The sequence below is a fragment of the Rana temporaria genome, chromosome 8 (genome assembly GCF_905171775.1).
Source record: "Rana temporaria chromosome 8, aRanTem1.1, whole genome shotgun sequence".
Taxonomy (NCBI): domain Eukaryota; kingdom Metazoa; phylum Chordata; class Amphibia; order Anura; family Ranidae; genus Rana; species Rana temporaria.
Window position 1 is genome coordinate 188,886,319 of NC_053496.1, and position 15,454 is coordinate 188,901,772.

General features: G+C 46.5%; 1 protein-coding gene across 1 annotated transcript in view; it reads right to left on the minus strand.

The window, feature by feature from the left end:
- The window catches only part of LOC120909737, an 857,992-nt gene that overhangs the window by 385,362 nt on the left and 457,176 nt on the right, over window positions 1-15,454 (minus strand). The gene's annotated exons all lie outside the window — the stretch shown is intronic.

A 15,454-nucleotide genomic window follows, 5' to 3' on the forward strand; every position in this document is an offset into this window, starting at 1 on the left:
TGGGCAGAGTTTATAATGGCTGGACGAATGCTCATCACACTCGGCCAAGAAACTTTCTATGTATTGCACCCTTAGTTTACTATTAGGGATGGGCTGAACGGCCCCCTGTTCAGTTCGCACCAGAACTCTTGAATATTGTGAAAGTTCAGGGCCAAATAACGAACCCCATTGAAATCAAAGTGCCCAGTTTGAAGGCTTATATAAATATAGTTTACATTGGGGGTCCCCTTATGCCTCGTTTCCACTGAGCGGATCGGTACGGTACACTATTTTGGGTGTTTCCATTATGAAAGTGTGCCATAAAACCGAACCGTACCGGACTATTCTGGGTCCTGCTTCAGATGTGGGGCCATAGGAAATGGTACTGTTCCATTAGGGCGGAGATGCAATACATTCCACTGATTGGTGGACGCGCTAGGCATTTTTTTTAAATCCTGTATGGTCCCTGACAGTCCGATTTGCAGTGGAAACGCTCACGAGAATAGACCGGTCCATTCTAACCGTTCCAAATTTACTGACCCGAACCGTTCCGTTCAGTGGAAACGAGGCATTAGTCTGCCTGTAAAGTGGCACATCTGTAACGTGTAGAACCTACTGCAGCAAAACTGACATATATAAAGAAAAAAAATGACTTAATTTCCCTGCAAGCTCCCTTTATTTTATAAACAACAGCTTGGAAAGCCAGTTTGTATGATGAGGACACAATGTAGTGCACTGGGAACAAGATTAGAGATTTTTGGGATAAATTCTGGAGTCTCTTTGGCAGACTTTGGATAGAAGTAACAGGTGTGGGGGAAAATGGGCTTTGGGTGTTGGTGGTGTCTTCACACCGCAAGCCTATAGAGATACTCTTGATGAAAGCAAGAATTGGCCTTTCTGTCAAAAATTTGAATTATATGCACCTGTTAAAAATTGGTCCTTGGGTGTTGTGCCCATGAAACGTATACCAAAAGATTTTTTCCCGATAATATCAACACCCACAAAGCTAGGCAGCTTAGACCCTCTTGCAGAGATTCTACATCCCAAAAACACTTACTCAGAAGGTTGATAGCTGCTGCTAATCCAGGAATGATTCATTTTGATAAATGTCAGCCGGTCAATAGAGTCTGTGGACAGACCGATACTTTTTTTTTCACCGGAGAGGGGGCGGAGAGCGGAGCAGAGCAGTCCTTGGATATGTCACTAATGGAGGAGATCTGCTGCCGCCCTCTAGTCCCCAAAGAGAAAACCAAGCTCTGCCCCGCCGCCACCATCTAGTTGATCAGCGCGGGGAACACAACAGCTTTCATTTGAATAGCTGTGTGTTCCCCGCCACACGTCGTCAGATATAGACCCTCCCCCTTGTCCGGGCACTTTGATAGACAGATCACCCATCCCAGGATTGGACGGGTGATCTGTCTATCAAAGTGCCCGGACAAGGGGGAGTGGCTATATATGACGACGCGCGGCGGGGAACACACAACTACTCAAATGAAAGCTGTTATGTTCCCCGTGCTGATCAACTAGACGGCGGCGGGGGGAGGGCTGCATTTGGGGACATGGATGCATTTGGGGACACATGGACACATTTAAAAAAAAGTATCGGCACTTGTACTCTGTCCGAAAAAAAGTGGTATCGGGACAACCCTACCAGTAACCCAGTGGATTGTCAACTAGAAAGCTCTCCATGTCTGTTTTTGGCCCCTAGGTTATCTCCCACCATTTGATGCAGACACTGCCGATGGGATGTGGAAGCTGAACGTCCTGGGCAGCGAGGACTAAATAAATTCAGAAATGTATAACTGATTCGGCCCCCATCTCCACCTCTACTGTCTTGAACAACAGAAGCCTCAAAAATAGCCTTTTCACGAGACTGTGACCTATCAGAGTCTGAAAAGGCATTACATAAGCTCCTCTTTAAGGTGTCCTCAAGAGTTTTCATCTTCTGCTCCCTCTGTGAGGACAGGATGAGTTCTGAGACTTTCCACATGTAACAGTGGTCAAGGAAGATTGCCAACCAATAGTGATTCTTCTCCTTGATGCCACATATTCTCGGGTCCTTTCGCAGGCTTTGAAGCATGAGGGAGCCCATGAACTGCAAATTTGCGCAGGCATGAGAAGCAGAGTCCCCGGGGGTCACGTACCACTCCCAAGGTTTCTGGGGACGTATGTTTTCCTCTGCTTCAATGCCTCCAAAACTGCCAGAATCCTCCGGAATTGTCAAAAACTGTCTATTGTGGTTTTTACTTTTTGACACATTTTCTGGTGAATGGGTAGAGGTACAATGTACCCCATACCTATTCACATGGGGGGGGGGGGCGGGGATCTGGGGGCCCCCTTGTTAAAGGTGGCTTCCAGATTCTAATAAGCCCCTCTCTCACATACTCTAACAACCACATACTCTAACAACCAATCGCCAGGGTTGTTGGGAAGAGGTTCTTGTCCCCATCAACATGGCGACAAGGTGCTTTTGGGCGGACCCCAAAGCACCCTTCCCGTGTTGAGGGCATGTCGCCTGGTATGTTTCAAGAGGGAGGCTGCTTGCTCATCCCCCTCCATCCTGACCTCCAGGCTGCATGCTCGGATAAGGGTCTGGTATGGATTTTGGAGGGGAGGGACACCCACACCAATCTTTTTTTAAATTTTGGCATGGAGTTCCCCTTAATATCCATACCAGACCCGAAGGGCATGGTATGGAATGGGGGAGTACCCACAATGATTTTTTTTCCTTGATTTTTCATTTATATTGCCGGGATTTGGCAATACATTACTGCCGCAAGCAACTTTAAATGACGTGTTTTCCTTTAGAAATGTAATTTTGCTGTGGCACTGTAATACACATCGCACAGATGCGCTACTTTACAGACAGACTAAGGGGACCCCAGGCATGATATTTAAAGGAATCTTGTTTCACTTTAAGCATTTTTGTAAATCACTGCTCCTGAAAAAAAATGATTGTTTTAAAAACGTTTTCTTTTGCATTGATACATGTCCCCTGGGGCAGTACCCGGGCCCCCAAACACTTTTTATGACAATACCATGCATATAAGGCTATAAAATTAGCACTTTTGGTTTTTCATGTTCGTGTCCCATAGACTTTAACAGTGTTCGCATGTTTCCTAGAACTTTTATGCCTGTTCGCATGTTCTGGTGCGAACTGAATTGGGGGGGGGGGGGGGTGTTTGGCCCATCCCAATCAACCAGCCCGAGCAAGAAGCTGCCACATTTAGCAGCGACAGTAATACTGCAACTGGAGGTTCAACTTGGCTGAATACCCATTTAGTTGAGACACTCGCTGAACCCCCAAACAGGCCAAATTCTGTACAAATATGCGTTCAGTTCAAACCCGGAGCTCATTCCAAGAGCTCCATTTATTGGTTTTATGATGGTGATGACCAATGGGAGAAGTACCCCATATAACAGTAGTCAGTGGGAGAAGGACATTCCTACATAATCATGAAATCATTGCTACTGAGAGAAAGACAAAGGCTGGAGTAGGCAGTAATATATTTCTCTCCCCCTTGGTGGGAGTGGAGATGACCCATCTATGAGGATATACAGTACACACACAACACAAAACCGTGTTCACACTACGAGACGTTTCTCGGGGCTGCAGTTCCTCTGAGCTCCATAAGATGGTGAGCTTCTTACTTCTACCATAGAGACAGGAAGTCTCTATGACTAACAGGAAGTGATGTCAGGTAGAAACAGGAAGTTCCGAGTGAGAGGTGAGTCGGTAGGCAGTAGAGCGTAGACGTTGCTGGAAGTTTCTGCAGAGGAGGTAATAAGATCTTATTTTCTATTTACACCCAGTAACCCCCGTCATGTCCGTCCTCTTCCTCCATAGTCACTGTGACGTCTTTTATCTCCAGCAGATGATAATACACACATATATAGTGTTGGAACTTAGATTAACCCCTTCCGGGGCAGAACATTCCCCTATTTAACAGGCCGGAACATTTTCATAATTTTGGAGATGTATCACCTTCTCATCTCATCGGTCTATAATAACGGATTATACGATAATACGGGTTGGGGGTTTTATCCAGAGGTTTATGATACGTGTTTTTGATTTTATAATCTCTATGGAGGAGGAAATAACTATTCCTAATGTCTGTGAAGGTTCAACACAAGGGGTGTGTCTGGATGATGCCTTTATCTTTGTAAGTATCAGGTGATGTCACTGTCTATTTCCCTATGTAGGAGTATTTAGAAGGACACAAGGATCTCTACAAGGACGTCATGATGGACAATCAGCCGCCCCTCACATCACCGGGTAAGAGGAGACTTTATTGTAAAGGAGAGAGCAGTACGGAGGCTCCACCTAGATCCCCCATCATCTGATAAACACATAGAAACAATGTATTCAGTCAGTGTGTGTGTTTCCTACAGATGGATCCAGTAATGGGAACCCACCAGAGAGATGTCCCCGTCCTCTGTATTCCCGGGATTCCACACAGGAAGGTCACACCATCCCCCACCATCATCAGGTAGATGAGGAACAATCACTGATAGTATCATTAGGATCTGTACATTATCTGCATTGTTACCATTGATGTCATTTTTATTCTATATTCAGAGTGGAAACCTGAGAGATCCTAAAGTTGAGGTTAAAGAAGAGATAAAGGAGGAGGATGATGAGGATGGGGCGATGGAGGAAGAACACAAAGATCTGTACCAGGACACCATGGTGGAGTCATCCAGCTACAGAAACCCACCAGAGAGATGTCCCCGTCCTCTGTATTCCCGGGATTCCACACAGGAAGGTCACACCATCCCCCACCATCATCAGGTAGATGAGGAACAATTATTGGTGGTTATGATTTATACACAAACATGTTTATTATAATGAATGTTTTATTATATATTCAGAGTGGAAACCTCGGGGATGATAATATTGATATTAAAGAAGAGTATAAAGAGGAGGATGAGGAGTATGGAGTGATGGAGGAGTTTTCAGAAGGACACAAGGATATGATGGAGCCACCTAATACCAGGAACCCCCCAGAGAGATGTCCCCGTCCTCTGTATTCCTGGGATTCCACACAGGAAGGTCACACCATCCCCCACTGTTACAAGGTCGGTGGGGCGGAGCATCTAGAACATGGACTGGTGGAGATGATGTGTGAATTTTGTATGTAAGTTTATATCTTACAGATGATATTCTCTCTCATTCTCTTGGTTTAGAGTGGAGATCCAATCGATATAGAATTTGAGGTGAAATCAGAAGAAGAAGAGACGTATGTGAGGGATGATCAGCAGTCTATGGAGGAGGATGGAATAACGGGGACATTTATAGAGGAGGACACTCCTACAGAGATCAGCACAGGTGGGTCATTAACACTAAATCCATTCCTCCACCCATACTGCTCACTGATTGGTCCAGAGTAGGGCGGGGACTGGGTGATATCAGCCTGTAATCCCCTGGTCACTTTCCTGAGCTGTGTTCCCCGTCCTGTATTCCTGTATTTCTCTCGGATAATCTTCCTTCTCTGTGCTGCAGACACAATTTATGTCTCTAGACTGGATTTATGGAGATTCTGGGGTTCAGCTGGCAGCAAAATGTTGATTTTCACTATAGTGTTTGCTTGACCTAGACACCTGGGGTATGTACCTTGGGTCTTCTGCCCCATGCCCGGGTCTAGTGAGATCTCTGACAGAACAATTCTCCCGGGTTACTTGCTCTGTTATTTGCTGGCTGTGCCGGGTGGAGGGATATGTCTGTATAGTCTCAGACCCAAGTGTTAGCCAGTAGAAGTGTTCCTGATTGACACCATGCCAGTCCCAGTGTAAGCCAGTAACAGTGTTTCTGATCACCACCAGTAATGGTGTTCCCGATTACTACCACACTAGTTCCAGTGTCACCAGACCAGTGTAAGCTATCAACACTATGCATTGGAGCTTATTACATGGTGATAATAATGTGATAACATCCTCCATCTTTGGAACCTTAAACAGAAAGTGATAATGAGGGGAGGAGTCAATAACCCAATGATGGGGGTCTTCAGGATCAGTCCAGTCTTCATCTTGGTTGTTCTCCCCAATCCTCACTCTCTGACCTCTGGTGGGGCTCAGTCCCGCTGTTATACACTCGTCTTATAATCCCCCCATCACTGTCACTCCTATAAAACAGTGGTCCCCAACCTCCCCGGCAACAGGGATTGGCTGCTCTGAAGTCAACCCCTCAACGGACCGGGGGGGGGGGGGGTGGGTGGTTATTTGTCTGGTGGTTGCAGCCTGTCACCTGGGAGGGTGGGTCATTGTTTGTTGCAGCCTGACACCTTAGGGGGGAATGCAGCTTATCGCCAGTGCACCCCATCAGTTGCCATCAGTGCAGCTTATCAATGTCCATCAGTGCAGCCTCATCCTAGCAGCTTATCAGTGGCCATCAGTGCAGATTATTAATCACCATCTGTGCCCATCAGTGCCACCTCATTAGTGCAGCCTCATCAGTGCCCATTCATGCAGCCTAATCAGTGGCCATCAGTTCAACTACACCAGTGGCCCTCAGTGCAGCCTTATCAGTGCCCATCAATGCAGCCTATCACTGCATGGGGATCACAGGGAGGAATTGGGATGAGAGCTGGCCAGATCACGCAGAAAGAGGATCTCCTGCTGTGAGACAGTTTAGATCTGAAACGCCGGCCACTTTCAAAGAGAGTCCCGCCTCCTGGACCAGCTCGTATGATAGACGTCACACTACTTCAATTTCCCGGCATTGGACCAGTGTGACGTCTATCGTAGGAGTCGGTCCAGGAGGTGGGACTTTGACAACAGTGTTTCAGATCCAAGTTGTGTCACAAAAGGAGATCCCAGCTCTGCGTGATCCGGCTGGCCCTCTTCTCCCTTCCCCACAGTCTCCTGGCCAATTGCTTCTGGCAGAAGCGGCGTAACCTTTTTACGAGGCATCAGAGGCTGGGAGTAGAATCGGCTCCCATTCAAACCCTCCTGAGGGCTGATCTATGGCTTGCTTAATGAGCATGGGGTGATTAGGGTGTGTCCAGGCACTCCCGACACACCGCATGCACAAGACTACAGAGAAATTGTAAGATCCTCAGAGACAAAGCTGCCTGATGTGGGCGGAGTCCTGTTTTAGGGGAACCAATCAGCTCATGTCTAGTAATAATCTTTGTATTTGTATTTTAGTAGATGGACGGGAGATGAGGAAAATCTCAGAGGATTGTCTCACTTTGTCTCCAGACTGTAAAGTAGAAGATGAGGACATCACACAGTATAGTCCAGGAGAAAACCCGACTACCTCAAATGTCCATCCGGCACCACACAGTGTAGATGGACCATCGTATTCCTCTTATCCTGAGGAACCTCAGACTGTGCGGGACGATGCCAGACCATCGTATTCCTCTTATCCTAAGGAACCTCAGACTGTGCAGGACGGTGCCGGACCATCGTATTCCTCTTATCCTGAGGAACCTCAGACTGTGCGGGACAGTGCCGGACCATCGTATTCCTCTTATCCTGAGGAACCTCAGACTGTGCGGGACAGTGCCGGCCCATCGTATTCCTCTTATCCTGAGGAACCTCAGACTGTGCGGGACGGTGCCGGACCATCATATTCCTCTTATCCTGAGAAACCTCAGACTGTGCGGGACGGTGCCGGACCATCGTATTCCTCTTATGCTGAGGAACCTCAGACTGTGCGGGACGGTGCCGGACCATCGTATTCCTCTTATCCTGAGGAACCTCAGACTGTGCGGGACGGTGCCGGACCATCGTATTCCTCTTATCCTGAGGAACCTCAGACTGTGCGGGATGGTGCCGGACCATCATATTCCTCTTATCCTGAGGAACCTCAGACTGTGCGGGACGGTACCGTCCTTCCAACAGGTAAGAAGGTTTGTCCTGAGTTCGGGAAGTGTTTCCGTTTTAAAAAGGATCTTAATGAGCATAAAACATCTCACACAGGTAAGAAGCCGTATTCCTGTCCTGAGTGTGGGAAATGTTTTTCAGTAAAGTCCAGTCTTTCCAAACATCAGAGATTGCACACCGGGAAGAAGACGCATTCCTGTCCTGAGTGCGGAAAATGTTTTTTAAGTAAGGCCAGTCTTTACACACATCAGAGGTGTCATACGGGGGAGAAGCCGTATTCCTGTCCTGAGTGCGGGAAATGTTTTTCAGTAAAGTTCAATCTTTACATACATCAGAGATCTCACACGGGGGAGAAGCCGTATTCCTGTCCTGAGTGTGGGAAATGTTTTTCAGTAAAGTCCGGTCTTTCCACACATCAGAGATTGCACACAGGGGAGAAGACGCATTCCTGTCCTGAGTGCGGAAAATGTTTTTTAAGTAAGGCCAGTCTTTGCACACATCAGAGGTGTCATACGGGGGAGAAGCCGTATTCCTGTCCTGAGTGCGGGAAATGTTTTTCAGTTAAGTCCAGTCTTTTCACACATCAGAGAATGCACACGGGGGAGAAGCCATATTCCTGTCCTGAGTGCGGGAAATGTTTTTCAATGACCTCCAATCTTTCCACACATCAGCGTTCTCACACAGGGGAGAAGCCATATTCCTGTCCTGAGTGTGGGAAATGTTTTTCTCTAAAGTCCAGTTTTTTCACACATCAGAGATTGCACACGGGGGAGAAGCCATATTCCTGTCCCGAGTGTGGGAAATGTTTTCAAACTAAGTCCAGTCTTAACATACATTTGACATCTCACACGAAGGTAGAGCCACTTTCCTCTTCTGATTGGAGGAAGTGTAACCCACAGAAGTCCTCTGTTTACAGTCATCTGAGATTGGACACGGAGGAGAATGAACTTTCCTGGTCTGAGTGAGGGAAATGTTCCTCACTGAAGTCCCGTCTTCCTGTACATCAGGGATCCCACACAACCCTCGAGGTGTATTAGTGAGTGCGGGAAATGTCTTGTATATGAATGTTGCTGGACATGTGGGGAAGAAGCACACCCTGATATACACCTCAGATATACTCCATGGCTGATCATCATGTAAGAAACACTTCATAAGGAGATCAGAGATCACCAAAGACATGGATGAAGTGTTGTACCGTGTTGGCCATTGATAGCCGGAGCAAAATAAAAATGGAGTCATTCCCTCTCATTGGCTGAGTACATTTTGTGGTGGAAACTCTTGCAAGAGGTCTGTTTACTCAAGTCATCTTCCAGGACGAAACGCGTTAACCCCACCACTTAAAAGACGGTCCTCTAGGCTTTTTAAAAATAAAAATCAAGTCATTACCTCTCATTGGCTGAGTACATTTTGTGGTGGAAGATTTCATAAACAATTAGAGGTCTGTTTTAAGAATTAATCATTGGACAAATGTGACACGCAGTTGCGCAATGGTTATAATTTTGGTAGTATTTTAATTAACACAGTGATTTGCTATAATTGTCAGCTCCATCTAGTGGCCATAATGTGGTTTTTCGTAATTTTTTTTGATTGAGGTATTTGAGAAAAAATATCCCTTTATAGCCACGAGGTGGAGCTGTTAATCATAGGAAATCAACGTGTTCAATTATGGGCAGAGTTTCTAATGGCTGGACGAATGCTCGTCACACTCGGCCAAGAAACTTTCTATGTATTTCACCCTTAGTTTTCTATTAGGGATGGGCCGAACGGCCCCCTGTTCAGTTCGCACCAGAACTCTCGAACATTGTGAAAGTTCAGGGCCAAATAACGAACCCCATTGAAATCAAAGTGCCCAGTTTGAATTCTTATATAAATATAGTTTACATTGGGGGTCCCCTTAGTCTGCCTGTAAAGTGGCAAATCTGTAACGTATAGAACCTACTGCAGCAAAACTGACATATAAATAAAATAAAATTACATTATTTCCCTGCAAGCTCTCTTTATTTTATAAACAACTGATTGGAAAGCCAGTTTGTATGATGAGGACACAATGTAGTGCACTGGGAACAAGATTAGAGATTTTTGGGATAAAATCTGGAGTCTCTTTGGCAGACTTTGGATAGATGTAACAGGTGCGGAAAAATTGGGCTTTGGTTGTTGGTGGTGTCTTCACACCGCAAGCCTATAGAGATACTCTTGATGAAAGTAAGAATTGGCCTTTCTGTCAAAATGTTTTAATTATATGCACCTGTTAATCAGGTGCTGAAAAATTGGTCCTTGGGTGTTAATTGTGCCCATGAAACATAGACCAAAAAATGCCTTCCTGATAAAAATCAACACCCACAAAGCTAGGCAGCCTAGACCCTCTTGCAAAGATTCCACGTCCCAAAAACACTTTATCGGCATTAGAAGGTTGACAGCAGCTGTTAATCCAGGAATGATTCATTTTGATAAATGTCAGCTGGTCAATGGAGTCTGTGGACAGACATGCTCTTTTATCTATCACAAAACCTCCAGCAGCATCTAAATGGCCGTTTGAAAAGCATTTTTGGATGCAGGGCAGCCCAGCACCTCAATTGCATACTGGGCAAGTTCTGGCCAGTGGTCTATTGTCATGACCCAGTAACCCAGCGGATTGTCAACCAACTTAGAAAGCTCTCCATGTTTGTATTCGGCCCCTAGATTATCTCCCACCATATGATGCAGACACTGCCGATGGGATGTGGAAGCTGAACGTCCTGGGCTGTGAGGACTAAATAAATTCAGAAATGTATCACTGAGGCGGCCCCCATCTCCACCGCTACTGTCTTGACCAACAAAAGCCTCAAAAATAGCCTTTCCATGAGAGTGTGACCTATCAGAGTCTGGAATGGCATTACATAAGCTCCTCTTTAAGGTGACCTCAAGAGATTTCATCTTCTGCTCCCTCTGTGAGGACAGGACGAGTTCCGAGACTTTCCCCATGTAACAGTGGTCAAGGAGGATTACCAACCAATAGTGATTCTTCTCCTTGATGCCACATATTCTCTGGTCCTTTCGCAGGCTTTGAAGCATGAGGGAGCCCATGAACTGCAAATTTGCGCAGGCATGAGAAGCAGAGTCCCCGGGGGTCACGTACCACTCCCAAGGTTTCTGGGGACCTATGTTTTCTTCTGCTTCAATGCCTCCAAAACTGCCAGAATCCTCCGGAATTGTCAAAAACTGTCTATTGTGGTTTTTACTTTTTGACACATTTTTTGGTGAATGGGTAGAGGTACAATGTACCCTATACCCTTTGACATGAAGGGGCAGGGATCTGGGGGCCCCCTTGTTAAAGATGGCTTCCAAATTCTAATAAGACCCTAACAACCAATCGCCAGGGTTGATGGTAAGAGGTTCTTGTCCCCATCAACATGGCGACAAGGTGCTTTTGGGCGGACCCCAAAGCACCCTTCCCGTGTTGAGGGCATGTGGCCTGGTATGGTTCAAGAGGGGGGCTGCTTGCTCATCCCCCCTCCATCCTGACCTCCAGGCTGCATGCTCGCATAAGGGTCTGGTATGGATTTGGGGGGGGGGACACCCACACCAATCTTTTTTAAAATGTTGGCGTGGAGTTCCCCTTAATATCCATACCAGACCCGAAGGGCCTGGTATGGAATGGGGGAGTACCCACAAACCCACAATGATTTTTTTCCTTGATTTTTCATTTATATTGCCGGTATCTGTCAATACATTACCGCCGCAAGCAACTTTAAAACGGAAAATTCAATACCTACCTTTCTGTAATTTTCCTTTCCTGGTGCCTATCCATGGCAGCATACATATGGTTGGTGGCTCCGCCCTCATCCAACCCACAGGACCAATTATAACTCTTTAAAAGAGTGCGACAGCCTCCCCTCTGACATTCTTGTAACTAGACTCAAACAATTAAGGATTTTAAGAAAGGGAGGGCGTATGCTGCCATGGATAGGCACCAGGAAAGGAAAATTACAGAAAGGTAGGTATTCAATTTTCCATTTTCCTGGTGCCTTCATGGCAGCATACATATGGTAAATAACTCGCTTACAGGGAGGGTTGCTGCAAAAAGTATTTTAACCTCTATGTAAGAGAAAACAGCTGAACAGACTTTTCCCCCTATGTCAGTATGAGTAAGAGTAGACCCCACTAGGTCATGAATGCGGCGTAGAATGACCGGTTGCCCAATGGCAGGGCGCTTGGAAGATTCTAGTGTTATTGTAGTCCAGGAAGCCGCGATTCCCCGCACAAGCATTCTTTGACTTTGGAGCGGAGGACCACTAGCCCGGTATGTTCTCTGGATAAGATGAACCATCCAACTTGATGAAGTTGTCTTCGGTGTCTACAGCCTTCTCCTTCTTTTTTTTAAAGGTAAGCTGATAGCATGCCTGTCCGATTCAAAGATGCCTGAGGAAGTCTTCTTCTAACCGGCTCGGCCCGTCAGGAGTTGTTAGAACACACTGAAAGATTTGGGACTACCAATTCTTAGATGAGATGGCTCGCAGAGGGAGCTCTGGACCTGAACTGGCAAGACTGCCAGATGACCAACTTGTTTAAATAAATTGAAACATCGGAGCCCCCCATACCGAGGCTTGGATTTTGAAGGCCTTTGGATGGAGGAGACGAAAATTGCTTTGAGAGTAGCGTCTTACAGAGAAGATTCTTGCGTGTATGTGAAAGGAAAAACTGCGAGTATACTGAATAGCAGAGGCACATCCCCCTTTAGACGTAGCCACTTCATCTGGGGAAAAAAGATTGCCCTTGAGGCATGTTCTTATTGTGAATTCAGGTTCCATCTGATGTCTTCCAGGGCTGAAAGAGACTGAAGCCTAGATTTCTGAGTGCCGAGAATTCCATCTTTTAAGATAGCTGGATTTTACATGCCTAAAACATCATAAACAAAAAGCTTTTCTTCCTGTCAAAAGGTGCTAATGGAGGAAGACTTTCTGGGTAGAAGTGCCATTTATCTTGTGGGAGCAACTAAGGGCCAGATTCACAAAGGGGATACGGCGGCGTATCTCCTGATACGCCGTCGTATCTCTGTTTCTATCTATGCAACTGATTCATAGAATCAGTTACGCATAGATATCCCTAAGATCCGACAGGTGTAATTGTTTTACACTGTCGGATCTTAGGATGCAGTACCGCGGCCGCCGCTGGGGGGAGTTTGCGTCGTAAACCAGCGTTGGGTATGCAAATTAGGAGTTACGGCGATCCACAACGGATTTTCGCGTTCGCTACGTCGCCGCTAGTCTAGTTTCCCGTCGCAAATTTAGTCGTCGTTTTGGGTGCCCTAACTTTAGTCAGCAATCGTATTGCTGTCTAAAGTATGGCCGTTGTTCCCGCGTTGAAATTTAAAATTTAACGTCGTTTGCGTAACACGTCCGGGAATACGGAAGTACGCTACGCGCGTCGCTGTTCGAAAAAATGACGTCACGGCGCGCAAAGCACGACGGGAATTGTGAAACGGAGCATGCGCAGTAGGTCCGGCGCGGGAGAGCGCCTAATTTAAATGGCACAAGCCCATTTGAATTGGCCCGCCTTGCGCCGGAGGCCGCCGGCGTAGTTTTCATCGCAAGTGCTTTGTGAATCAGGCACTTGCGATGAAAACTTGCGGTGGTGTAACGTATCTACGATACGTTACGCCGCCGCAATTCTACGTGAATCTGGCCATAAATTCTTATAGGTAGATTCACGTACATTGGCCTAACTTTAGGGCGACCTAGCCTAGCCTTTTTAGGCTACACCGCCGTAAATTAGTTAGGCTAGTAGTGATTCACAAACCACTTACCTGCTAATCTACGGCGGTGTAGCCTAAAACGAGCGGGCGTAAGGGCGCCTAATTCAAATGACTTGGAGGGGGGCGTGTTGTATGGAAATGAGGCTTGACCTCACGTTTTTTTAAGTTTTTTGACACTGCGCATGCGCCGGGCGACTACATTTCCCAGTGCGCATTGCGGCTAAGTAGGCCGTACGGGCCTATTGATTTCTTTGTCTATGTAAACGACGTAAATCCCGATTCGCGGACGACTTGCGCAAACGACGTAAAAAAATTCGAACCTCGCGGCGGGAACGGCGGCCATACTTAACATTGTTATTCCACCTCATAGGTGGAATAACTTTAGGCGGCCTATCCCTTACGGAAACCACGTAATGCGACGGTGTAGGCCTGGCGTACGTTCGTGAATCGGCGTATCCCCTCATTTACATAATCTACGCCGGCCGCCATGGAAGCGCCATCTAGCGGACAACAGAAACATTGCAAGCTAAGATAGAACGGCGCAAGCCGGCCTATCTTAGCTTTGTTTAAGTGTATCCCTGTTTGAGAATACACTTAAACAAGCGCCGGCGTAGATTCAGAGTTAGGTCGGCTTATCTACTGATAAGCCGGCCTAACTCTTTGTGAATCTACCTATTAGTTTTTTTTCCCTGCTCCATTCCTGATGATTAAATCCAGGTTCTTCCGAAAGCAGATGGGAGTGAACTCTTCCAGATATGTGAATGTGCGCAACTGGAATCGGCAGAAGGACCGAACAGGGCCCGCTCGCCTGGCAGCCTGTATCAAGATCTTCTAGACCTACCGAGGATCTGTAGTTGGGGAGGTGAACCAATTCTCTGCTAGGCGCTGGCACTTAATTGGGTAGGAGGGCGTACGCCCGTATTACTCTTGAGATTGGGGAATTGTGTGAAGGAACTGGGATCCTTCCGTGCATAAATAAACATGCACCAAAAGGAAGAGATTTTAATTAGCGGACTGGCCCATGAGGACTCCCTCATATATCCATGCCTATGCACAGGCATAGCAAACCGGCACATTTATTGTGTTTTTTTTTTTTTAAAACAGTTGGACAAGACTGTAAGCAGCTGTAGAAGGCCTAATAGCCCCCTGACCCCAACAAGCCATAATCATTAGCAGTGAAAAATAGCACTGCAAAACTTGTAATAAGCCGTCTTTTACCTTGGAGCAGTGTTTTCAGACAAGGATGGAGGAAAATACCTGAACTCTAAGATATGGGACTTCATCTACAGGGGAGCATGAACCTGTAATGGTTGGCCAACGCACTGGCATAGTAAGGGCTGAATCCAGGCGATCCATGATCCTGCAAGTTTGAGGACAGAAAAAAGAATGTCAGAGGGGAGGCTGTCGCACTCTTTTAAAGAGTTATAATTGGTCCTGTGGGTTGGATGAGGGCGGAGCCACCAACCATATGTATGCTGCCTTGAAGGCACCAGGAAATTACGTGTTTTCCTTTAGAAATGTCATTTTGCTGTGGCACTGTAATACACATCGCACAGATGCGCTACTTTACAGGCAGACTAAGGGGACCCCCAGGCACGATATTTAAAGGAATCTTGTTTCACTTTAAGCATTTTTTTAAATCACTGCTCCTGAAAAACGATTGTTTTAAAAACGTTTTTTTTTTTTGCATTGATACATGTCCCCTGGGGCAGTACCCGGGCCCCCAAACACTTTTTATGACAATACCATGCATATAAGCTTATAAAATGAGCAGGTTTTTCATGTTCGTGTCCCATAGACTTTAACGGTGTTCGCATGTTTCCTAGAACTCTTTGCCTGTTCGCATGTTCTGGTGCAAACTGAATTGGGGGGGGGGGGGTGTTTGGCCCATCCCTATCAACCAGCCTGAGCGGGAAG